Below are 24941 nucleotides of genomic sequence, written 5' to 3'. Positions count from 1 at the left end.
AGAGAGACGAGGCAAAGAAAAGTGACAAAGATCAGACAGAGAAAACAATGAAACAGGAGAGGATACACTGGGATGAGTGTGAGACTATGAGAGGGAGAAGTGTAGTCTCACACTATGGAACTTCAAGCTGCTGCAGTACACAGACTACAGGACTTTAAAGAATGGAAGTGTATAAAGAGGTGTAGGTGTGAAATGATGGTCACCAAATGTTGGTTTTCTTAGTGCAGCCATACCTTAATGTGCTCATCTCTTCGGCGGATTCCCTCCTTTAAATCTGCTTGTTTGTGCTGCAGGACTGTGCATGTGTGCTTTTGTCTTTCTAGTTCCTGGAATGAGAGAGGGCCGTTGTAAGAGTCACAATCAATCAGAAAGTGCAACCATTCTTCATTACACAAGTTAAAAATCACAAAACCACCCCCAAAATAAGAGTGCAGTCATGGGCAGTGAGCAAGATTCCATTGACGTTTACACTTATAGCATTTTTGTCTAGCCAGGTAATTGGATTAGGGAGCATTTAGATTTGGCCTTGTTTCCTCTGGAATTATATAGCTACACCCATTGTCAGCAAAGAGCAGTGGATCTCATGGTCAGACAGACAATGGTGCAGTTGTACCTGGCTGATTGTAAGACCTGCACACATGAATGAGTTCAAGTATATGAACAAGTTGATAGAGCGGTTGGAGATTGGCTGCAATTTGCATATGCTCACCTCTGTCCGAGTCTGCATATGTTAACAGTAGATGATAAAGGTTATCTACTATGCTGTGTGTGTGTGAGAGTGTGTAACACTTCACCTTAGACTTGTCCTCAGTTTACCTACGCATCTCTGCCATCTGCTCTTCCATCTCCTCGATGACATCTTTGAGTGTGTCCACGTTGTAGATGAGGTTGGCTTTGTCATTGTCCAGCTGTGCGTTCGACACCATGGCTTTCTTATACTTCTCCTCCACCTCCGACAGCGACTCCTACCAGACACACACACACACACACACACACACACACACACACACACACACACACACACACACACACACACACACACACACACACACACACACACACACACACACACACACACCTCTTTACAGAATGAACCATGAGGGAGATACCACAGAACAATAATTACTATTATTACTATAGTAATTACAGTAATAATAGTACAGCTCTGCACAACCACACTTGGGTTGGGCGATAGTATCATCTGTCGACGATGATTGACAGCCATCATCGATGGTGACAACATCGTGATGTGACAGACGACGATGGTTTAGCCTATTTGAACTTGACTGGAGCTGCGAAGTAAAGAAAACAGTCTAGCAAGGAAACGGCAGGGCAACACACAAGTGACAGTCAAATTACTCTGCCTATTCTTTTTGCTATAGCCTGTTTCAATAAATATTCTATATAGCCTACAGAGTGCAAGAGAGGAATGTTAGCCAGACAGAGCGGAGAATTCCACCAAAGCAGCGCAAAAAGTCCATTCAGACAATATTATTTCTCTCTCTCCCATGCATGGGCATTAGGCTATAGCCTAAACGTATTTATTATAATTTTTTATTATAAAAAGGACACTCGTGAGATCGACGGTGCATTGATTCAGTCGGCGGAATGATTCAAGCCACTGATTAAAAAAAATAAGGAACCCTCGATTCCAAAGAACAAAAATATATCAAAAGTGGAGCGAGTTCAGCTACTCTGTTTCAGCTCAACCAAAGTGTAGGACATGCCAGGAATCAGGTGTGTCTGTAAACTACCTTTTTCTAAACACAAATAGTTTGTTCCATTTTATGAGGCAAATAAAGCAACTATTATCCAGTTCTGAAGACTGCAGGCTGCTTCTATCCAGGCCATGATGTAGGCCTCTAACCTAGCTCACTACAGTAAGACAGCCAGATCCTCATCAGACAGTCACTGCTCCATCATGTGCACACCACAGACACAAACCTGTTCAACTCCTCCACCAGACAGGAATATCAGAAAAGATTAGCATTGCCTGCCCTTAGCTTCTGCCCAGGCGTTCAACATCATTTTTCATCAGGATTCATCCAGTAGCATCGCATATCACAATAGGACAAAGGTTGACGTCGTCCAACCCTAGACCATGCTGATAATAGGAGCAAGAAAGTATTCGTACATTAATTTAGTCTCTCAACTAGGAAACCATGTTTGGGATGTTTGAAGCACACTGGCGAGTCTTAAATGCAACCTCTACTTCAGTCTCACCTTCAAATGACTAATTCAGTATGACGCATTTAAGTGACTCGAGTTCTTACATTAAATTAACAATACTCATATCAAGACATAAAAAAGGTATGAACATGAGTAATATCTTATAAGATCTAAAAACAGAGGAAAAGCAACTTTTCTCAAGTGTTCCATCAGTTGTCCAACTCAGGTTTGATTGTGTTTGAAAATATGGGGTGTTGAAACTTCATCACAATGCGCCCTCTGAAGCCCACCTTGGACTTGGCTTACATTGTAATCCATTTCACAAAACCCGAGATGGACAAGTGATACAACAGATCCACTTGATATAGATAGTGCATTGATTCACTCGGCGGAATGGTTCAAAGCACAAAATAAATCAAATAAAACAAATTGAGACCAAAGATCAAAAATATATCAAACTGGAGTGAGTTCAGCTATTGTGTTTCAGTTCTACCAAAGTGTAGGACATGCAAGGAATCAGGTGTGTTAGTAAACTACCCTTTTAAACACAAATAGATTCAGAGAACAGTGAGCTTTTAGAGTGACTACAGAAAATAAACCAGGAGTTCCTCAGAGCTGTGTGAATGAAAGCTAATCATAGATTTTAGCGTAGGACTACAAACCTGGAAACCCATCCAACAGACAGATTGTTGAAAGACAAGACAATTCATGGTCTTGTTCTTACTCCCCAAGCACTGCTAGAGTTCAAACGAGGCTTTCAATCCATGCCATAAACAGTGCGTTTCAAACTGAGCAGGAAAGATCATGCAGGGAACATGCCATCAGACTGAGTGTTTTTGGTGTTACAGTTAGCGGTTACAGTCAGTGGGGCCATAGAGGGGGTGTGATGTAGGTACAGTGGGGTTAGTGATGCCATAAGGCTACCAGGGGACAAAAGAAGGCACACTGTGAGCTCAGGTCCCTCTACCTTCAGCTCTTTAAGTCCCTGCATGTACCGCCCCTCTACATCCTGAATCTGGTCCTTCAGATCATAGAAATCCTGTGGAGCAGATGGGAAGAAAGGGTTCATGGGTTGGGGTGAATTGGGGGAAACCAGGAAGAATTAAGGACAGATTTGAAACAAAGCACCTATGCTGTTGGCATCTCCAGACAGTAATTTACCCAACGGTAGGCCCAGACATACAGGATGAAAGCTTTATAGGAAGTTTAATAAACATGTCACATACAATCCTCCCATGCATACATGAAGTCCACATGTTGAATGAGGTGCTGAGTAGCAACGCACACGCCCCGCCCACCTGAGGATCTGTCTTTTTCAGCCATCTATTTCCTGTTGTTTGAGGGATGCAAAATCCACTTGTCACTTATATCTCGCTGGATTGATTGCTTTCATTTTACTCCAGTGACTCTTTCCTACTCTTGTTGGTGCCTGTTGTTTTTCCCCGTTAAAGTTACGAACGCGGAAATGTTTAATGACCTGTCAAACACCAAAATGAAAACTTGGATAATAGTGATGTCTGATCTCACAATGTAAAGTATGTATAGATAGGTGATATCTAGAGCCAAGCATTTAGATCTTGCTATTGACACGCTTGTTGAATTATGCAACAGAACGTGACAACAGTAATTAAATGAGGAAATCTAGACAGTGCAGGTAGGCCTAGACAAAGGAAGTTTGTGGTTCCAGCCCTGTTCCACCCCTTTATGTTAATGTATTCATACCCCTTGTCTTATTCTACATTTTGTTATGTTACAGGCTGAATTCAAAATGTATAATTTATATATATATATATATATATTTGTTTTTTACCAATCTACACACAATATACCCCATAATGACAAAGTGAAAACATGTTAAGAATATTTGCAAATTGATAAATGAAATCTCATTTACATAAGTTCTCACACCCTTGAGTCAATACTTTGTAGAAGCACCCTTGGCATTGATTACAGCTGAGAGCCTTTCTGGGTAAGTCTAAGAGCTTTCCACAACAGGAAAGTGCAACATTTGCCCATTATTCTTTAAAAAAATATTTAAATTCTGTCAAATTGTTTGCTGATCAATGCTGGACAACCATTTTCCGGTCTTGCCATAGATTTAAGTCATAACTCTAACTCGGCCACTCAGGAACATTCTCTGCCTTCTTGGTGAGCAACGAAAGTGTATATTTTGGCCTTGTGTTTCCTGCTGAATGGTGAATTAATCTCCCAGTGTCTGGTGAAAAGCAGATAACCAGGCTTTCCTCTCGGATTTAGCCTGTGCTTAGCTCCATACCGTAGATTTTTTATTCTGAAAAACTACAATCCTTAACGATTACAAGCATACCCATTACACGATGCAGCCACCACTATGCTTGAAAATATAGAGAGTGGTACTCAGTAATTTTTTCCAAACATAACACTCAGGTCAAAAAGTTAATTGCTTTGCCATATTTTTTTCAGTATTACTTTAGTGCCTTGTTGCAAACAGGATGCATATTTGTAATATTTTTTATTCTGTAAAGGCTTCCTTCTTTTCACTCTGTCAATTAGGTTAGTATAGTGGAGTAACTACAATCTTGTTGATCCTTCCTCAGTTTTCTCCCATCACAGCCATTAAACTCTAACTGTTTTAAAGTCACCATTGGCCTCATGGGGAAACACCTAAAGTGCTTTCCTTCCTCACCGGCAACTGAGTTAGGAAGGACGCCTGTATCTTTGTAGTGACTGGGTCTATTGACACACTACCCAAAGTGCAATTAATAACTTTGCCATGCTCAAAAGGATAATCAAATGCCTGCTCTTTTTTTTTTTTTTACACAACTACCAATAGGTGTCCTTCTTTGCGAGGCATTGGAAAACCTCCCTGGTCTTTGTGGTTTGAAATTAACTGCTCAACTGAGGGACCTTTCAGATAATTGTACAGTGCCTTGCGAAAGTATTCGACCCCCTTGAACTTTGCGACCTTTTGCCACATTTCAGGCTTCAAACGTAAAGATATAAAACTGTATTTGTTTGTGAAGAATCAACAACAAGTGGGACACAATCATGAAGTGGAACGACATTTATTGGATATTTCAAACTTTTTTAACAAATCAAAAACTGAAAAATTGGGCGTGCAAAATTATTCAGCCCCTTTACTTTCAGTGCAGCAAACTCTCTCCAGAAGTTCAGTGAGGATCTCTGAATGATCCAATGTTGACCTACATGACTAATGATGATAAATACAATCCACCTGTGTGTAATCAAGTCTCCGTATAAATGCACCTGCACTGTGATAGTCTCAGAGGTCCGTTAAATGCGCAGAGAGCATCATGAAGAACAAGGAACACACCAGGCAGGTCCGAGATACTGTTGTGAAGAAGTTTAAAGCCGGATTTGGATACAAAAAGATTTCTCAAGCTTTAAACATCCCAAGGAGCACTGTGTACCCTGTATAACGAGTTCCGGAGGACATCCTCTAAACCAATCAAAGCTTTTGCCGTATGAACTGATATGTTGTCCATCCAATTAGAGGGTGAGAGAATGAACCAAGTACTACGCATGTGATTTAGAAGCTTGGTGAAATGGTGACATTGTTGGATAGTTAAGCATTTTTTGTATATTATTCAATTCAAATTAGTTTATTCAATCTACAGGAGATGGAGGAGGTAGATTATATATTATTTTCTTGTCAAGTTAGCAAGGACATTTAAATAAATTTCACAAACTTTAGTTGCAAGCAGCTAACTAACTACCAGAATCCAGTTATATCCACCAGAATGGCTAGCTAATGACAATTTAGTGGATTTAAAAAATAAATGATTTAAGAACGCTTTTTATTGAAAAAGCTGCATCAAATCAGGTAATGGACGAAGGTCTGCATATTCAAACTGCAACTCAACGAGAAGGTACGAAGACACGGACTTCAACACTACTGCAATTTTGGGTAACATACAGTACCAGTCCAAAGTTTGGACACCTGCTCATTCATGGGTTTTTCTTTATTTTATTTTTGTACTATTTTCTACATTGTAGAATCATAGTGAAGACATCAAAACTACGAAATAACACACATGGAATCATGTCGTATCCAAAAAATTGTTAAACAAATATATTTAATATGAGATTATTTAAAGTAGCCACCTTTTGCCTTGATGACAGCTTTACACATTCGTCACATAGTTGTCAAAGTCTTAACTGAAAGGAAAAAAAATAAATTAACAGACACTAGGCCCTCCATGGAATGAGCGTGACACCCCTGGTCTAAACCATTCGATTACGAGACGAGGGTGAATTAAAGTTGTGCACATTTTTGAAGATAAACATTGATACATTACTAGCTCAAACACATTTACATTTGCAAAAATGACAAATTAATTTGTGTGTGATTGTGATTTCAGAATTTCAGAATTCTGAGATGTCAGAGTTTAACTTCATGGAGAATTGTGTTGCCCTAACCAATGATTGTGCTGCTGTAATGGACTGTACCCTCCTGTTCCCCGATTTAAGAGATGATGACCACTCAACTGCAAGGCCTGTGCCTTGGAGTGCACAGGTCCACCCACTTGGCAGCCAGGCCCACCCACTGGGAGGCCAGGCTCAGCCAATCAGAATGAGTTTTTCCTTTTTTTCCTTACCCTCGCCCCCCTTCTGAGATATTATGCACACTGATAGCAAATGTCCTTACCATTTGATTCATCATAGTAGCAGGCTAACAAGAGGCAGCAGTCTGAATGATCAGACTGAAACAAGTAAAAGTGATCGGGTGAAATTATGACAGGAGTGGACAGAGAAATACAGCTTCACTATCCAATCAGAGCAGCAGGACCAAGGTACACCCTGCCCTTCTCTTCAACTAGCCAGTTGAGTTATTTAGACCACGTAGAGCCTCACTTGACTGATCGACATGCGAAAGATGCGTGCTGGCACCAGAATATAATTTTTTCACCCCAATCATGGATAATTACAAAATAGATTTAGATCGTAATCATATTCAGTAAACTGCCCATATACGTTACGATACTAATTTTGTCTGACTACAAGGCCTCTACTTCTTAGCAAAGAGTAATAACTCAAACAAGAATTTTGCTAGGACCATCTGGGAGTGGTCGGAGTGGCTGTTATTGGCAGAGGGGTTTGGAACGCTTTTCTATTGGTCTATTAACTAATTTACCACCTGGTGATGTCACCAGGCAGGCCAAAACTCTATCCCACCAAAACAGGCAGAAATATAAGGCAGCCTTTTCAAACAGCTCTTACACAAAGGGCATTATCATTTTCACAATATTATTCCAACCTCATAGTGCGGAAATAAAATGAACAAAAATATGAATGCAACATGTAAAGTGTTGGTCCAATGTTTCATGAGCTGAAATAAAAAACATCTCAGAAATGTTCCATATGTACAAAAAGTTAATTTCTCACATTGTGCACTTTTTATTTTTTTTATTTTTTTACCTCCCTGTTAATAAGCTTTTATACTTTGTCAAGGTAATCTATCCACCTGACAGGTGTGGCATATCAAGAAGCTGATTAAACAGCATGATCATTACACAGGTGCAACCTTGTGCTGGGGACAATAAAATGCCACTCTAAAATGTGCAGTTCTGCCACACAACACCACAGGTGTCTCAAGTTGAGGGAGCGTGCAATTTATATGCTGACTAGGAATGCCCACCTGAGCTGTTGCCAGATAATTTTATGTTAAATTAATTCTCTACCATAAGCCTCCGTTGTTTTAGAGAATTTGGCATTACACCCAATCGGCCTCACAACCGCAGACTAAGTGTAACCACACCAACCCAGGACCTTCACATCCGGTTTCTTCGCCTGCATTTTATCGATGGCAATTTGAATGCAAAGAGATACTGTGACGAGATCCTGAGGCCCATTGTTGTGCCATTCATCCACCACCATCACCTCATGTTTCAGCATAATAATGCACGGCCCCATGTTGCAAGGACAGGGCTCTACAGTGTGAGTATTTCACTTGCATTTGCCCCTAAAAATAGATATGTGCGAGCACAGTGTGGGAGTAAAGATTACAACCTACCGTGATATAAAAATGAAGCCCGTTCAATTTTAAGCGAAAAAGAGACGAGGAGAAAGAGAAATCCGGCGAGGGGTATTCGCAAGGATCAACTAAAGCATTTTCACAAGGTTTACCTGAGGTGCCTAACGTTAGGGATGCTGAGAACAATGTTAGCGAAGCTACCGTGACCCCCGCTGTCACTTCAACCTCCACTGTAGCCGGTGGAGGGAGAACATATAGATTCAATGCGAATTGGCTCAAAATGTTCCCATGGCTAGAGTTCGAAAACAACGTCATGTTCTGGAAATATTGTAGAGGGCAGAAACAGACTCATCCTTCGTGTCAAGTAACCCGCATCTGAAAAGAAAGAACATCTCGCGGCGGCATATCCATTGCAGAGATCTGTACCTGTTGAGACGGTGTCAGCAGCATTGAGGAGGCAAGTGCTGCTGTCTGAGGAGGAGAAGAGGAGGCAGCTGAAATTGAAGATAAACATTGCATATTCATTGTGAAGGAAGAAACTTTAGTCAAATTTGGGCTGTTGATGATTAACTCACAGGAGAGTGAGACCAAATCATGGACGCTGGACAGAGTGGATTTCAGTTGTAACAAAAAGGCAGTTTATTGAGTCAAAAGATATCTTGTCCTGCAGTTTAACGTGCACGGACCTATTCATTTGACTCGGAAGGAGACAGCTGAAAAAGGGGCTTAGACAAAGGTTACAGCAGTTTTTATACATAGAATAATGTAGGTAGAGTCTTGTCGTGTCGCCTTCTGAATGGTCCCGAAGGGTTGGAGGCGGAACTGCTCTAGCCAGAGCAGGAGCCCCATTGGTGCACAGCAGAGCCTTCTGCTCTGGGCACCCGACCAGTAGAGGGGGGATGAAGTGTGTGTGTTTATGCAAGAAGGTATTTGTGTGTCAGGGGATCGTGAGGTAGGGGGAACTGAGAGGGGCAGTTTTATGGCTGGGTGTGTGTGTTCGTGCGATGGAATGTCTGTGTGTGTCCTGGGGTCGTGAGATAAGAAAACTGAGAGGGGCAGTTTATGGTTGGGTATATGTGTTCGTTCCTGTTTGGGCAGGGATACGTGCAATGACTTGAGTCCAGCGGATAAGTTTGGCGCTGTATAATATATGAGCTATGTGTATGAATATATGTATATATGACAAATCCCCCTCTTCACATCTTTTAAGACGTGAAAACTATAGCAGAAACGAGAAGGAGGATATAACGAAAACAAAAACCCCCTCTATTATGCAGCGAAACTAGGCAATAAGGTGGTGCTTCTAACCTTGTATGGAGTGCATTGTTGGTCTGTATGTGTAATTCTGCGTTTGGGACGGGAGTGATTGGAGTGAGTGATGTTAGGGACGGTATCAGGGATAGGGGACTGGGTAAGTGTACGTGATGTGGTAGGGTGTGATAGTTGTTCTATTAACCATGTGAAAGTGCCCAGGGACACCCCAAATATCAGTAGGAATATCACAAAGAAAGGCCCAGATATTCCTAGCCTTGCCCAGGGAGAGAGAAATATCCCTCTAACTGGGCGAGGTTCCTTTGTCAAGGGAGATGGAGTTTGATACTCCATCACCTGAGTCAGGAGTGTCTTAATTTGGTATCGAATTAGGCTGCTCAAATCAGCTCAGACTTCAGTCAGTGTTCTGGAAGGAGTTGGGGCTGGGGTGCAATGTGTAAGGTGGTGCCAAGGTGCGCCTGATTTACCTTTGACCTGGACTGAGTGTGAAGTAACCTCCTTCACTTCGTACGGTCCAGTCCACCTGGGTTCCAGCCACTTTCTCTTGTGGACTTTAACCCTCACCCAGTCTCCAACTTTTACCTTCAGTGGTGGCGTGTCTCCCGGCAGCTCCCCCTCTTGGACCTTGCGAACCTGGGTAGAGAGTGCTGCAGAGAGTAGCGTCAATTTTTTCACATAATCAGACATTACAATTTGTTGTACATCAAGAGCGGGCATATGACCTCCCTCCCTTGGTGGACCAGGCATGACTCTTCCAGTCATTTTCTCATGTGGAGAGAGATGGGTGCCTGCTCCTGGTGAGGCTCTCATGGCCATCAATGCCAGAGGCAGGACTTCAACCCATGTCAACTTCGAGCCTGCACACACTTTAGCCATCTTAACTTTCAACTTTTGGTTTGACGTTCCACCAGATCTCGGGACCGGGAATGGTACACAGAACCGAATCTGTGTGTTATGCCAAATCTTTCTTCCACCTGTCTTAGGTGTTTGTTACTGAAATGTGAGCCACTGTCAATATACCTGGGTATTAGTTAGGTTTGTAGCCACTTAATGACTGACTTGGCATCCTCTTTTGCTGTTGGTCTTGCCTCAACCCATTTGGACACCTATCTACCATAACTAAGAGATAGCGTTTTATGCTACTGTCCTGAAAATATGCATTAGGTATGTTTGATATGGTTTCTTCGGGTTGTGTCTGCCACAGATGCTGCATTTGTCACAAAATAAGTCAGTCATTACGTCGCAAAATAAGTCAGTCATTACTTTAATTTGAGGGTGCCACCAGATGTGCGAGACCTTTTGAAGGGTCTTTAGTTTCACCAGTCCTTTGTTCTTTGTTCTGCTTCCTTTCTGCTTCCTCCCCCTCTTGTTTCTGGAAAAGGACGGATGAGGTGAATTCGTCTTTTACAGAAACATCCAACCGCAGATAGATCTGTTGTCAGTTGTGCAAAACCTGTTGATGATCCGGGTGCGAGGAGGTTCATTGGTATGGGGTAAAAAAAAAAATAAAAAAAAAAAATATATATATATATATATTTTTTTTCTTCGTAAGTTGGCTCCCTTCTCCTGCAGCGGGTGGGGGACATCTTCATTGCCAGGGCATAGCGTTCCCTGCCATATCCTGCTGTTGCTGCATGTGGCTGGATCCTGGGTGGTTGTATTCCGGCTGTTCCTGCTGCATATAGCTAGGTTCTGGTGGGCTGTAGTGTAGAGGTGGGGGTCCTCCTCTTCCTCTCCCTGGTGCTCCTCCACGTCCTGATAGAAGGAGGACAGAGTGGCATAGTTCCCTTCAGTAGGGTAAGATCTGCGCAGTTCATCCCATAAAATGGTCCTGAAACGATCTAGGGGCAGGGTGGGTGGCTGGTCTCTGAGGTCGGCTGCTGTCATGCTGCCGTTCATGGTCCCATGGTTGGTGGCTCTGGCTAGTAGTGCTTTCATGTCTCCTAGGCAGAGATCAAGACCGGAGGTCAGAGTCTGCAGCTGGTGTAGCCATGCGGAGGCTCCTCCATGTAGGCTGGGCATCTGTTCCATCAGGGTTGTTAAATCGGTCATTTTCCAGGGCTGGTACTCCAAAACGTGTGCGTCACCGGGTGTCGGTCTCAGGGGGTACTGTCCTGTCATCTCCAGCTCTCGCTCTCTTCTATCAGCGATTCTGGAGGACCGACGGAGTGTTTCGGACCCCATTGATTCGCTCACTTCGGTTACTGTTCCTCTCATTATGCCTTCCACACGGTAGGCTCCCTCTCTGTTGTTATCGTGGTTAGCCATAAGCTCCCTGAGTTCCTTAGCTCGAGCTATTGATGATTGCAGCAGCTCCTGCATCTTAGTCACGTTTGGACCTCCCCTTGGAGCTGGGGTGAGCACCATGTCCATTTCTTCTTCGTTTTCGGTATCCATGCTCTTATGACTGTCCTCCCTTTCCGTCTGATGGAAGTGGTTAGAATCCAATCCTGTGAGTAGGTGTTCAGTGGTTTCAGAGGTGAGAGAGTTCACAGAGGAGCATTGCGGTCTCCGTTCCTGGGGGAGGCCTCCTGCGCCTGGAGTCCCGGTTTCGAGCTGTTCACATACAATATGGCCACCCGTTATCCCCAGTGTCATTTCCCCTTTTAGCTCCCCTTGTCGTACTCTCAGAACTGGAGCCTGTATTGCGGGAGGTGCCCTGGGCAGGAATGGGTTGTTACCGTGGAATGGGTTGTGTGACGGGCTCCGGTGATTTTGTCCCTTTGAGTATGGCTCCTCAACAGGAGGGCCTCCGCTAAGGTAACCTGCCTGGGTCCATTTTAATTTTATTTCCTCCCATACTGACTTTATTTTGTTATACTGTTCTTTCGCTCCAGCTATATCCATCATGCTATGATCAAAAAAATCATTGAATTTGAGTTTGGGCGTGGTGGCTGCAGACATTTTATCTAGTTCGTCTGATAATGTGTATAACGCGTTATTTAGGTATATTCCATCCTTACTATGTGGTGTTTATTTCTATCGTTGTATGCTTAGCCCGTCCCTGGTCGAAACCAGAGATGTATTCGCGGTGTCGGCACAGACTTATCTCTTCCACCCCCACCCTCGCATACAAAGGGGGTTATCAGTATGTGACGCCCAACCACGTGTGTGTTTCTCCGGTATTTTATTTGAATTTGTTCAGCGATTTATTTAGGTATTTTCTAGAAATGATTCGGTGATTTCCTTTTGGAACAATATATTAGTGAATTCAAGCGGTTCTATAACAATTGTCAGAATAATTCTATCTCCTGGGGAATACCGACAGCAGAAAGAGGGGAAATAGCAACCAGTCAGCATTCAGCACGGCGGCTGGGTTAACTCACAGCTCGGCGACTGGTAAGAACAGTATTCAGCTCAGTGTCCGTCAATATTACACCGTTTATCTATTCACAGTATGGCAATCATTCCCCAACAAATGTTTTCTCTGAATTGGGCACAACAAAATTGCGGAATGTCAAATCTAGTTATATTAATTATAGTTTGATGTGCAATGGTCACATCATTCCCGATCTCTGTCTTGTGGAACGCCAAATTTACATGTACTATATCTATTCGACTACACCTCTAACATAACCAATTAAACAGTTTACAACTTATTTAATAGGATCTTTTACATGCAGATTCAGTCAATCTAACCACACCTCCACAAGACCTATTCGATAATATACAACGTATCAATAGGACATTTTACATGCAGATTCGGTTCATCTAACAATTAACTATAACCACACCTCCACAAGACCTATTCGATAATACACAACATATCAATAGGACATTTTACATGCAGATTCAGTTAATCAATTATTCAGCTTCACTTCATAGACAACCTGATCAACAGGACAGTTTTCTATGCAGATTTCAGCTCATCAATTATTCATTTGGTCAACACCTTAACAAATCATAAAAAGTTATATTATGCACAAGATATCTTCTGACCTATGCCTTCAACAGTTTAGTAGCAATTTTAGCAACGATTCATACTCACCCTCAGTACTACTGATCAAAATTTGGTTGTAGGCTAAGATACAATATGCAGATTTTGATTTAACAGGCTCTGCTTACCTTTTATGTCGAGCGCTCTGATCAGTTTCCTGAGGCAAGTTGAATGGCCGAAGTCTCCTAGCGAGAGGTCACTTTTCCATTTGGTTTGCACCCAATGATTTGTCTCCTCTCACATCAACTTGTCCTAGATCGAATTCAGATGTTGGAAACCATCCTCTGCTACCAAGTTTTGTTGATGATTAACTTACAGGAGAGTGAGACCAAATCATGGACGCTGGACAGAGTGGATTTCAGTTGTAACAAAAAGGCAGTTTATTGAGTCAAAAGATATCTTGTCCTGCAGTTTAACGTGCACGGACCTATTCATTTGACTCGGAAGGAGACAGCTGAAAAAGGGGCTTAGACAAAGGTTACAGCAGTTTTTATACATAGAATAATGTAGGTAGAGTCTTGTCGTGTCGCCTTCTGAATGGTCCCGAAGGGTTGGAGGCGGACCTGCTCTAGCCAGAGCAGGAGCCCCATTGGTGCACAGCAGAGTCTTCTGCTCTGGGCACCCGACCAGTAGAGGGGGGATGAAGTGTGTGTGTTTATGCAAGAAGGTATTTGTGTGTCAGGGGATCGTGAGGTAGGGGGAACTGAGAGGGGCAGTTTTATGGCTGGGTGTGTGTGTTCGTGCGATGGAATGTCTGTGTGTGTCCTGGGGTCGTGAGATAAGAAAACTGAGAGGGGCAGTTTATGGTTGGGTATATGTGTTCGTTCCTGTTTGGGCAGGGATACGTGCAATGACTTGAGTCCAGCGGATAAGTTTGGCGCTGTATAATATATGAGCTATGTGTATGAATATATGTATATATGACAGGGCCGTTTATCAGATTTCACCACAAAAACGGAGTTGACATTAATCCCACATACGACAGGTAAAATGTGCGAAGATGATCGGTCAAATTGTTGACATGCTGACCAAACCCGACACGTCGCGTACGCGAGCGTCGCAAATTCAATTTAGAAATCCATGTTATTCAATTATTGCGCGCCAACGAGCGTCTGCGACACCAAGGGCTAAAATAGAACTCATTCCTATTTCTGACGCAGATCGCGCTGAAAGACCTGCCTCTCCCATCTCCTCGTTGGTTTATAGAAGCAGGTACCCACGTGCCAACTCCTCATTGGTTATACCCATGTGGGTGACTGAAAGACGAACTGATTTGCCGGTAATACAATGAAAGTTTAGATGAGATCACCATATAAGTTAAACGATGAAAAAGCCTGGAAGGAGGAGAGATGACTAGAAACGATTCGGTTGGCCGTTTTATGTGTCAATTAATTGTCGGAGTAGAGGTCCTTGTGCATATCAGGTAAAATAACAACTCAATGTTTATATCCCAGGTAAAATTAGCTAGCAACAGCAAGCTAGCTAAATAGGACAAATTAACGTTAGCTAGCAAGTGCAAGCTAACTAGCTAAAATGCCATACATGTTTAATGATTTTCGACCTGTCCCCAAATTAATGTCATTGGTTCAGAGTTTGTTTTGATATTCTAACCTGCGTGTCGTGATCGCGTTTGGTGTGAGGGGGCAAAATAAATGTATGCACGATAGCGCACGCGCGCAGCCGGTTTGGGTTCCATGTGAGAGAAAGCCTGTCAGCAAAGCACCTTGCCGTTCTAATAGACACTGATATATCCAACACCAAATGCAAGATTTTCTACGTGTGCTTGTTGGAGGATGAGAAGCCAGTCAATTTCCTGGTCAAATATCAGACACTTGAGCACTCTCATGCCATTGGTAAATTGTTTCTCTTTGTAGGCTTTATTCTTGTGTCAAGTTTAATCATTATTTGTAATGGAGATAGAATTTAGTTTGTCAGAAATACTTTTGTATAATCCTTTTTTTGTGTTGTCATTCAAGGTGTTTTGGATGCCACCAAGGCTGCAGTTTGTCAAGAGGAGGATGGAGGGTCATGGATGAAGAAGTGCATCTCCTTCGGGGCAGATGGTGCTTCCGTGAACATGGACCAAGTGGGGGAGTGAGAGAGGCAGGGGGGCATATAATCCCAATCCACTGTATGCCACATAGGTTTGTAACTAATACATTATTTGCCTGCAGAGAATGTTAAACAATACTGTGTGTCTGTGATGTGTCTGTGTGCATGTGCTAAGTGCTGGAATGGTAAATACCACAGAATTATTGTTTTCTGTTGGCACAAGAGACGGGGGGAAGGAGACAGTAAATTGTTTCGAAGATTCTGTTCTGACTTTCACAGGCTAGAGCTGGCAATACTGACCATTCAGAAGAAGGAGCCAAAGGTGTCTGTCGTGTACAACCTTCTGAATCTGATATGGAAGATGTATCACTTCAGAGGAAGATCCAAATGAGAGCTCTATGTTCTCGGGCAAGAGCTTGGTGTGGATCCTGGATCCTCCATGTCCACAGAGCCCTCAGTGTTCCTGCAGCATGGACAAGACAAGGACCTTGCCGACGAAGGCCAGTACTCCGTTGTTCTGCAGGACCTGGCAGTAGTATCAACAACAGCGGAAGTTCAAGGGCGGGCAAAGAAGTTCAGTTTTACACAGGAAATGTAATACCACACTAGTTGAAAAAAAATAGGTTCAAGACTCAAATGAACTTTCAGAATCAAGTAATTGATAGGTGACAGTTTATTTACTCACTATTTAACAGATAAAGTGGGAAATGGAGAATGCACTCGTGTATTCTGCCATTTTCTCTCAGACATGTTTGAGGAGCTATCCTCACTTAGCCTCACCCTGCAAAGGAATGACCTGATCCTCCCCCATGCCACATCATGAGAGGTGGGTGCACTGTTCAAAATTATTCGGTCTAGGGTCACTACCAGACTGGAAGCACTAAAGCTTAGGGCAAAGGCAGGAGGCATGCTGGAGAAGATCCAGACCATGCTTGCTCAACAGCAGGGTGATGAGGAGATTCCAGGTGTGTTAGGATGAGAGCTTGTTAGGATGTAAGAGAAATTGATGATTAAGACAGATTCTCAGTGTGAGAATCAATGTACTTTGCCCAATAGAATGATTTGAGGATAAGGAGAAAAATGCAGTGGAGTAGTCTTTAAAACATGTTTTATGGGAGACAGACAAATGTCCAGACATTTCATTGTGTTGGTGTGTGTGTGTTATTTCTGTTAGAGGGAATAACACTGAAGGGGAATCTGAAAGGCTTCATGGACCTCACCAATCCCCAACTGAAGCAGCACATGGAGCCGGCTATAACATCGGCGTGGATGATCTCAAAGCCAGGATTGGTGGTTTGCTGAAGGATGAGCGTGTCCAGACCCCAGTGGAATCTTTCAAAGTGCTAAACCCTGACACATGGCCAGAAGACCAGGCCAGCCTTCTCACCTTTGGCGATGATGGTGTGGCAGACCTGATGAGGCATTTCAAGGAGCCCTAGAGAGGTAAGAATTTATTTCACACTGCATTGCCATATGAGACAATTATGTTTGCATATTTGCAAACTCACTTGCTCTGTTCAATCCTGCAGATCGGAGTGCAACATGGCTGCAATCCAGGATGAGTGGCAGGGGCTGAAAATCCTGATCAGCCACAATTTCAAGTACAAGTCCTATGGGAGATCATGTTGACAAAGGACCCCTACAGGCACAATTACAAGGTAGGCTAACAGTCCTGAGTGGTTATGAATGGTATCCAATATCTCTCTCATCATCACTCAATACCTAGGTTTATCTCCACTGTATTCACATCCTACCATACCTTTGTCTGTACATTATACCTTGAAGCTATTTTATCGGCATAAGAAACCTCCCTTTACTCTCCGTTCCAGACGTTCTAGACGACCAATTCTCATAGCTTTTAGCCGTACCCTTATCCTAGTCCTCTGTTCCTCTAGTGATGTAGAGGTGAATCCAGGCCCTGCAGTGCCTAGCTCCACTCCTACTCCACAGGCGCTCTCTTTTGATGACTTCTGTAACCGTAATAGCCTTGGTTTCATGCATGTTAACATTAGAAGCCTCCTCCCTATGTTTGTTATATTCACTGCTTTAGCACACTGTCAACCTGGATGTTCTAGCAGTGTCTGAATCCTGGCTTAGGAAGAAATGTTCATCCCTAACTACAACACTTTCAGACAAGATAGAACGGCGAAAGGGGCGGTGTTGCAATCTACTGCAAAGATAGCCTGCAGAGTTCTGTCCTACTATCCAGGTCTGTACCCAAACAATTTGAACTTCTACTTTAAAAATCCACCTCTCTAAAAACAAGTCTCTCACCGTTGCCGCCTGCTATAGACCACCCTCTGCCCCCAGTTGTGCTCTGGACACCATATGTGAACTGATTGCCCCCCATCTATCTTCAGAGCTCGTGCTGCTAGGCGACCTAAACTGGAACATGCTTAACACCCCAGCAATCCTACAATCTAAGCTTGATGCCCTCAATCTCACACAAATTATCAATGAACCTACCAGGTACCACCCCAAAGCCATAAACACGGGCACCCTCATAGATATCATCCTAACCATCTTGCCCTCTAAATACACCTCTGCTGTTTTCAACCAAGATCTCAGCGATCACTGCCTCATTGCCTGCATCCGTAATGGGTCAGCGGTCAAATGACCTCCACTCATCACTGTCAAACGCTCCCTGAAACACTTCAGGGAGCAGGCCTTTCTAATCGACCTGGCCGGGGTATCCTGGAAAGATATTGATCTCATCCCGTCAGTAGAGGATGCCTGGTTATTTTTTTTAAATGCCTTCCTCACCATCTTAAATAAGCATGCCCCATTCAAGAAATGTAGAACCAGGAACAGATATAGCCCTTGGTTCTCTCCAGACCTGACTGCCCTTAACCTCTCTGCGCACGGAACCCGCTAGCGGGCTGAAATTCCACAACATACGGCGATCGCTACATATATAGTCATATTAAACATTCATGAAAATACAAGTGTCTCACATGTATCGAAAGCATAGAATCTTGCTAATCCAACTGCGTTGTCAGATTTAAAAAAGGATTTACTGCGAAAGAATGCGATGCGATTATCTGAGCATAGAGCCCCATAAAAAAAATAATAATTTAACCAGCACAGGGTTAATAATCACAAACTGCATTAAAATAAATCGTTTACCTTTGACGATCTTCGTCTGTTTGCAATTCCAATGCTCATTGTTACACAATGAATGATCTTTTGTTTGATAAAATCTGTTTTTATAGCCTAACACGAAACATTTAGTGAACCGCTTGTATAGTGAATTCCGTCTCATTCCATTTTCGACGACACATTCCAGGTAAATCACCCACACAGAACGTGACTTTTCCAGTCATGTTTGGTTTCATTGCAAACAACTGGTTTGTTTGTAACACAATCAAACCTCATGGGCCATTTCGCAGGACGTATTGACTGAAAGAAACCGATTTGAAGACGACAAGTAATGACATCATTGTGCACCAATGATTTGCCCGCTGTTTCGTTGATTGACTGTCTTTTAACCCAATGACCACTGATCGTCTTGAAATCTAGCTGTACAGATAGCCAATGAGCTGAGCTAAACGGCAATACGCCATGTTTATGTGTTGCAAGACCAACCCATGTAGTAAGCTCCACCGTAAAGAGAGTCATGCGCTATTGAATTTTCATACCGGAAGAAGCTACGCATATTACGCACTGCATTGTTTGGTGAATGCGCAGATTCAGCCGTTTATATATCAATCATTATGGCGACTAAGTCAGGGAAAGCTAAATCTAAGTCTAGATATACAGATGTACACACAACTTTAGAATAAATTGATTGGGAAGGTGAGACAGAGATTGTTGTAGGACGCTTCATTTAGCGATTGTGGAGGAATATTTTTTGAACGGGAGAGGACATCGTTTTGGACAGGTAAGTTATCATGCCAATGCCCTTGTTTGAAATTAATAATATAAAATATTATTTGTGATTTTTATTTTATTTTAGAAGAAATATATAACAATTTAATGTCATGAAATGTGAGATGCGTGTGTCTGCCGCCCCACCCCAACCCACATGAAATAGCCTATTTGAGGCTGTTGAGGAGAGGGCAGGACCACATCAATGGCCAAAGTGAAATGGAGACAGTAGATACAGCTGGTCTGTTGTAATATAATAAAGACAGTAGATCTAGCTGGTCTGTCATAATGTAAGAGACAGTAGATCTAGCTGAAATGTCATAATATAAAAGAGACAGTAGATGTAGCAGGTAATAATAATATATTCAACCTTCAACTCTCTATATATATCTGTTTATTATACCTGTTGATACAGGGCTCATATGTGAAACTATTCTAACTGAACATTTTCTTTCACAGTGGCACTGACTCCGAATGGGAGTCTTATCCGGTGTCTTGTGTGAATTTACGTATGCTCTCTCTAATTCTCTCTTTCTCTCTCGGAAGAGGACCTGAGCCCTAGGACCATATGTCAGGACTACCTGGCATGATGACTCCTTGCTGTCCCCAGTCCACCTGGCCTTGCCGCTGTTCCAGTTTCAACTGTTCTGCCTGTGGCTATGGAACCCTAAACTATTCATTTTTAGTCTTGAGGTGCTGTCCTGTTGCACCCTCTACAACCACTGTGATCTCCACCCAGCACAGCCAGAAGAGGACTGGCCACCCCTCAATAGCCTGGTTCCTCTCTAGGTTTCTTCCTAGGTTTTTGCCTCTCTAGGGAGTTTTTCCTAGCCACCGTGCTTCTACACCTGCATTGCTTGCCGTTTGGGGTTTTAGGCTGGGGCTATATAAATAGATTTGATTTGATAGAGGACTGGGGGTCATCCAAATATTGAAAGTGTGTAAATAGTTACCCATGTTATTTTGTAAATGTATATATATTTTTTTTTTCTACATTTTTTTGGGGGGTGTGTGTTAGAATACCATTTTGGAATTTTGCATATAGTTATTTGTTTCAAAATGTATACCTTCACCAATTTGGCCACTTGGGTACATTTGGGCAAATTGTGTGGGACACCTGGGTGACTTCATGATAAATGTCATGTAGCACACTCATTTTGGAAGTTATCATTCTGAAACTTTGCACAAGTACTGTTGCCCTCTTATGTTTTTAACTGAAATTGTCCCCATCATCATATCTGAATGTTTGTTTTATATTGTGTATTTTAAAGATGATAATAAAAAACATGTTTTTTTTCATTGTTTTATCTAAAATCAGATCTATTGTGTGTTATTCTCCTACATTCAATTCACATTTACACAAACTTCAGTGTTTTCTTTCAACTGGTACCAAGAATATGCATATCCTTGGTTCTGTGCCTGAGCTAAAAGGCTGTTAGATTTGGGTATGTCTTCAGGCAGAAATTGCACAAAGTAGGGGGGAGCTGCAAGAGTTAACCAACATAAAAACATCCTATGGCGTTCTGCATTAGCATCGAACAGCCCCCGTGATATGCAACTTTTCAGGGAAGCTAGAAACCAATATACACAGGCAGTTAGAGCAGAAATTTGCTTCCTGCAACACAAACTCAAAAAAGTTCTGGGACACTAAAGTCCATGGAGAATAAGAACACCTCCTCCCAGCTGCCCAATGCACTGAAGATAGGAAACACTGTCGCCACCGATAAATCCATTATAATTGAGAATTTCAAGAAGCATTTTTCTACAGCTGGCCATGCTTTCCACCTGGCTACCCCTACCCCGGTCAACAGCACTGCACCCCCCACAGCAACTCGCCCAAGCCTTCCCCATTTCTCCTTCTCCCAAATCCAGTCAGCTGATGTTCTGAAAGTGTTGCAAAATCTGGACCCTTACAAATCAGCCGGGCTAGACGATCTGGACCCTTTCTTTCTAAAATGATCTGCCCGAAATTGTTGCCACCCCTATTTTACTAGCCTGTTCAACCTCTCTTTCGTGTCGTCTGAGATTCCCAAAGATTGGAAAGCAGCTGCGGTCATCCCCCTCTTCAAAGGGGGGGGGACACTCTTGACCCAAACTGCTACAGACATATCTATCCTACCCTGCCTTTCTAAGGTCTTCGAAAGCCAAGTGAACAAACATATTACCATTTCGAACCCCACCATACCTTCTCCGCTATGCAATCTGGTTTCAGAGCTGGTCATGGGTGCACCTCAGCCACGCTCAAGGTCCTAAACGATATCTTAACCGCCATCAATAAGAAATAATACTGTGCAGCCGTATATTGACCTGGCCAAGGCTTTCGACTCTGCCAATCACCACATCCTCATCGGCAGACTCGACAGCCTTGGTCTGTTGTCCGGGCCTCTGGCAGTCTCTATGGGGGTGCCACAGGGTTCAATTCTTGGACTGACTCTCTTCTCTGTATACATCAATGATGTCACTCTTGCTGCTGGTGAGTCTCTTATCCACCTCTACGCAGATGACACCATTCTGTAAACTTCTGGCCCTTCTTTGGACACTGTTAACAACCTTCCAGGCGAGCTTCAATGCCATACAACTCTCCTTCCGTGGCCTCCAATTGCCCTTGAATACAAGTAAAACTAAATGCATGCTCTTCAAACGATCGCTGCCTGCACCTGCCCGCCTGTCCAACATCACTAGTCTGGACAGTTCTGACTTAGAATATGCGGACAAATACAAATACCTAGGTGTCTGGTTAGACTGTAAACTCTCCTTCCAGACTCACATCAAACATCTCCAATCCAATGGTAAATCTAGAATTGGCTTCCTATTTCGCAACAAAGCTTCCTTCACTCATGCTGCCAAACATACCCTTGTAAAACTGACCATCCTACCAATCCTTGACTTCGGCGATGTCATTTACAAAATAGCCTCCAATACCCTACTCAATAAATTGGATGCAGGCTATCACAGTGCCATCTGTTTTGTCACCAAAGCCCCATATACTACCCACCACTGAGACCTGTACGCTCTCGTTGGCTGGCCTCGCTTCATACTTTTCGCCATACTTTTCCAGGTCATCTACAAGACCCTGCTAGTTAAAGTCCCCCCTTATCTCAGCTCGCTCGTCACCATAGCAGCACCCACCTGTAGCACTCGCTCCAGTAGGTATATCTCTCTGGTCACCCCCAAAACCAGTTCTTCCTTTGGCCGCCTCTCCTTCTAGTTCTCTGCTGCCAATGACTGGAACGAACTACTACTCTGAAACTGGAAACACTTATCTCCCTCACTAGCTTTAAACTCACAGATTACTGCACCTGTACATAGCCCATCTATAATTTAGCCCAAACAACTACCTCTCCTCCTACAGTATTTAATTTATTTATTTTGCTCCTTTGCACTAGAGGTCGACCGATTAATCGGAATGGCCGATTAATTAGGGCCGATTTCAAGTTTTCATAACAATCGTAAATCTGTATTTTTGGGCTCTGATTTGCCGATTTTTTAAAATATATTTTTTTAATATATATTTTTGAAATGTATTTATTTATATATTTTTTTACACCTTTATTTAATCTTTATTTAACAAGGCAAGTCAGTTAAGAACACATTCATATTTTCAATGATGGCCTAGGAACGGTGGGTTAACTGCCTCGTTCAGGGGCAGAACGACAGATGTTTCCCTTGTCAGCTCGGGGGATTCAATCTTGCAAACTTACAGTTAACTAGTCCAACGCTCTAACCACCTGCCTCTCATTGCACTTCACGAGGAGACTGCCTGTTACGTGAATGCAGTAAGCCAAGGTAAGTTCCTAGCTAGCATTAAACTTATCTTATAAAAAACAATCAATCATAATCACTAGTTAATTACACATGGTTGATGATATTACTAGTTTATCTAGGGTGTCCTGCGTTGCATATAATTGATGCGGTGCGTATCGTTGCTCCAATGTGTACCTAACCATAAACATCAATACACAGAAGTATATATTTTTAAACCTGCATATTTAGCTAAAATAAATCCAGGTTAGCAGGCAATATTAACCAGGTGAAATTGTGTCACTTTTCTTGCGTTCATTGCACGCAGAGTCAGTGTATATGCAACAGTTTGGGCCGCCTAATTTGCCAGCATTTTACGTAATTATGACATACCATTGAAGGTTGTGCAATGTAACAGGAATATTTAGACTTATGGATGCCACCCGTTAGATATTTCACTGAAAGAATAAACGTCTTGTTTTCGAGATGATAGTTTCCGGATTCGACCATATTAATGACCTAAGGCTCGTATTTCTTTTTTTTTTTACCTTTATTTAACTAGGGAAGTCAGTTAAGAACAAATTCTTATTTTCAATGACGGCCTAGGAACAGTGGGTTAACTGCCTGTTCAGGGGCAGAACGACAGATTTGTACCTGGTCAGCTCGGGGGTTTGAGCTTGCAACCTTCCGGTTACTAGTCCAACGCTCTAACCACTAGGCTACCCTGCCGCCCCATTTCTGTGTGTTATCATGTTATAACTAAGTCTATGATTTGATAGAGCAGTCTGACTGAGCAATGGTAGGCACCAGCAGGCTCGTAAGCATTCATTCAAACAGCACTTTCATGCATTTGCCAGCAGCTGTTTATGACTTCAAGCCTATCAACTCCCGAGATTAGGCTGGTGTAACCGATGTGAAATGGCTAGCTAGTTAGCTGGGTGCACGCTAATAGCATTTCAAACGTCACTCGCTCTGAGACTTGGAGTGGTTGTTCTCTTGCTCTGCATGGGTAACGCTGCTTCGAGGGTGGCTGTCATTGTGTTCCTGGTTCGAGCCCAGGTAGGAGCGAGGAGAGGGACAGAAGCTATACTGTTACACTGGCAATACTAAAGTGCCTATAAGAACATCCAATAATTAAAGGTTAATGAAATACAAATGGTAGAGAGAGAAATAGTCCTATAATTCCTATAATAACTACAACCTGAAACTTCTTACCTGGGAATATTGAAGACTCATGTTAAAAGGAACCACCAGCTTTCATATGTTCGTTCTCATGTTCTGACAAAGGAACTTAAACGTTAGCTTTCTTACATGGCACATATTGCACTTTTACTTCTCCAACACTTTGTTTTAGCATTATTTAAACCAAATTGAACATGTTTCATTATTTATTTGAGGCTAAATTGATTAATGTATTATATTAAGTTAAAATAAGTGTTCATTCAGTATTGTTGTAATTGTCATTATTACAAATAAATACATTTTAAAAAATTGGCCGATTAATCAGTATCAGCTTTTTTTGGTCCTCCAATAATCGGCATCGAAAAATCATAATCGGTATGTTGGAGACATATCTCCCTCACTAAATTTAAGCATCAGCTGTCAGAGTAGCTTACCGATCGCTGCAGCTGTACACAGCCCATCTAACCAACTACCGACCTCCTCCCCATATGTTTTTCTGCTCTTTTGCACACCAGTATTTCTACTTCCACATCCTCATCTGCACATATCACTCCAGTGATAATTGCTAAATTGTAATTGTACTTTGCCACTATTGGCCTATTTATTGCCTTACCTCCTTACTTCATTTGCACACACTGTATACAGATTTTTCTATTGTGTTATTGACTGTACGTTTGTTTATCCCATGTGTAACTCTGTTGTTTGGGTCACACTGCTTTGCTTTCTTGGCCAGGTTGCAGTTGTAAA

At 42.6% G+C, this 24941-nt stretch overlaps 1 pseudogene; it reads right to left on the bottom strand.

Moving 5' to 3' along the window:
- LOC139381967 (leucine-rich repeat flightless-interacting protein 2-like) overlaps nucleotides 1-11812 on the bottom strand; it is a 31784-nt pseudogene extending 19972 nt beyond the window's left edge.
- Between the last annotated feature and the right edge of the window lie 13129 nt (nucleotides 11813-24941).

This window comes from Oncorhynchus clarkii, chromosome 23 (assembly GCF_045791955.1).
Source record: "Oncorhynchus clarkii lewisi isolate Uvic-CL-2024 chromosome 23, UVic_Ocla_1.0, whole genome shotgun sequence".
Classification (NCBI taxonomy): Eukaryota; Metazoa; Chordata; class Actinopteri; order Salmoniformes; family Salmonidae; genus Oncorhynchus; species Oncorhynchus clarkii.
Note: the sequence above shows the minus strand (reverse complement) of the source record. Positions and strands in the feature narration are given on the sequence as shown.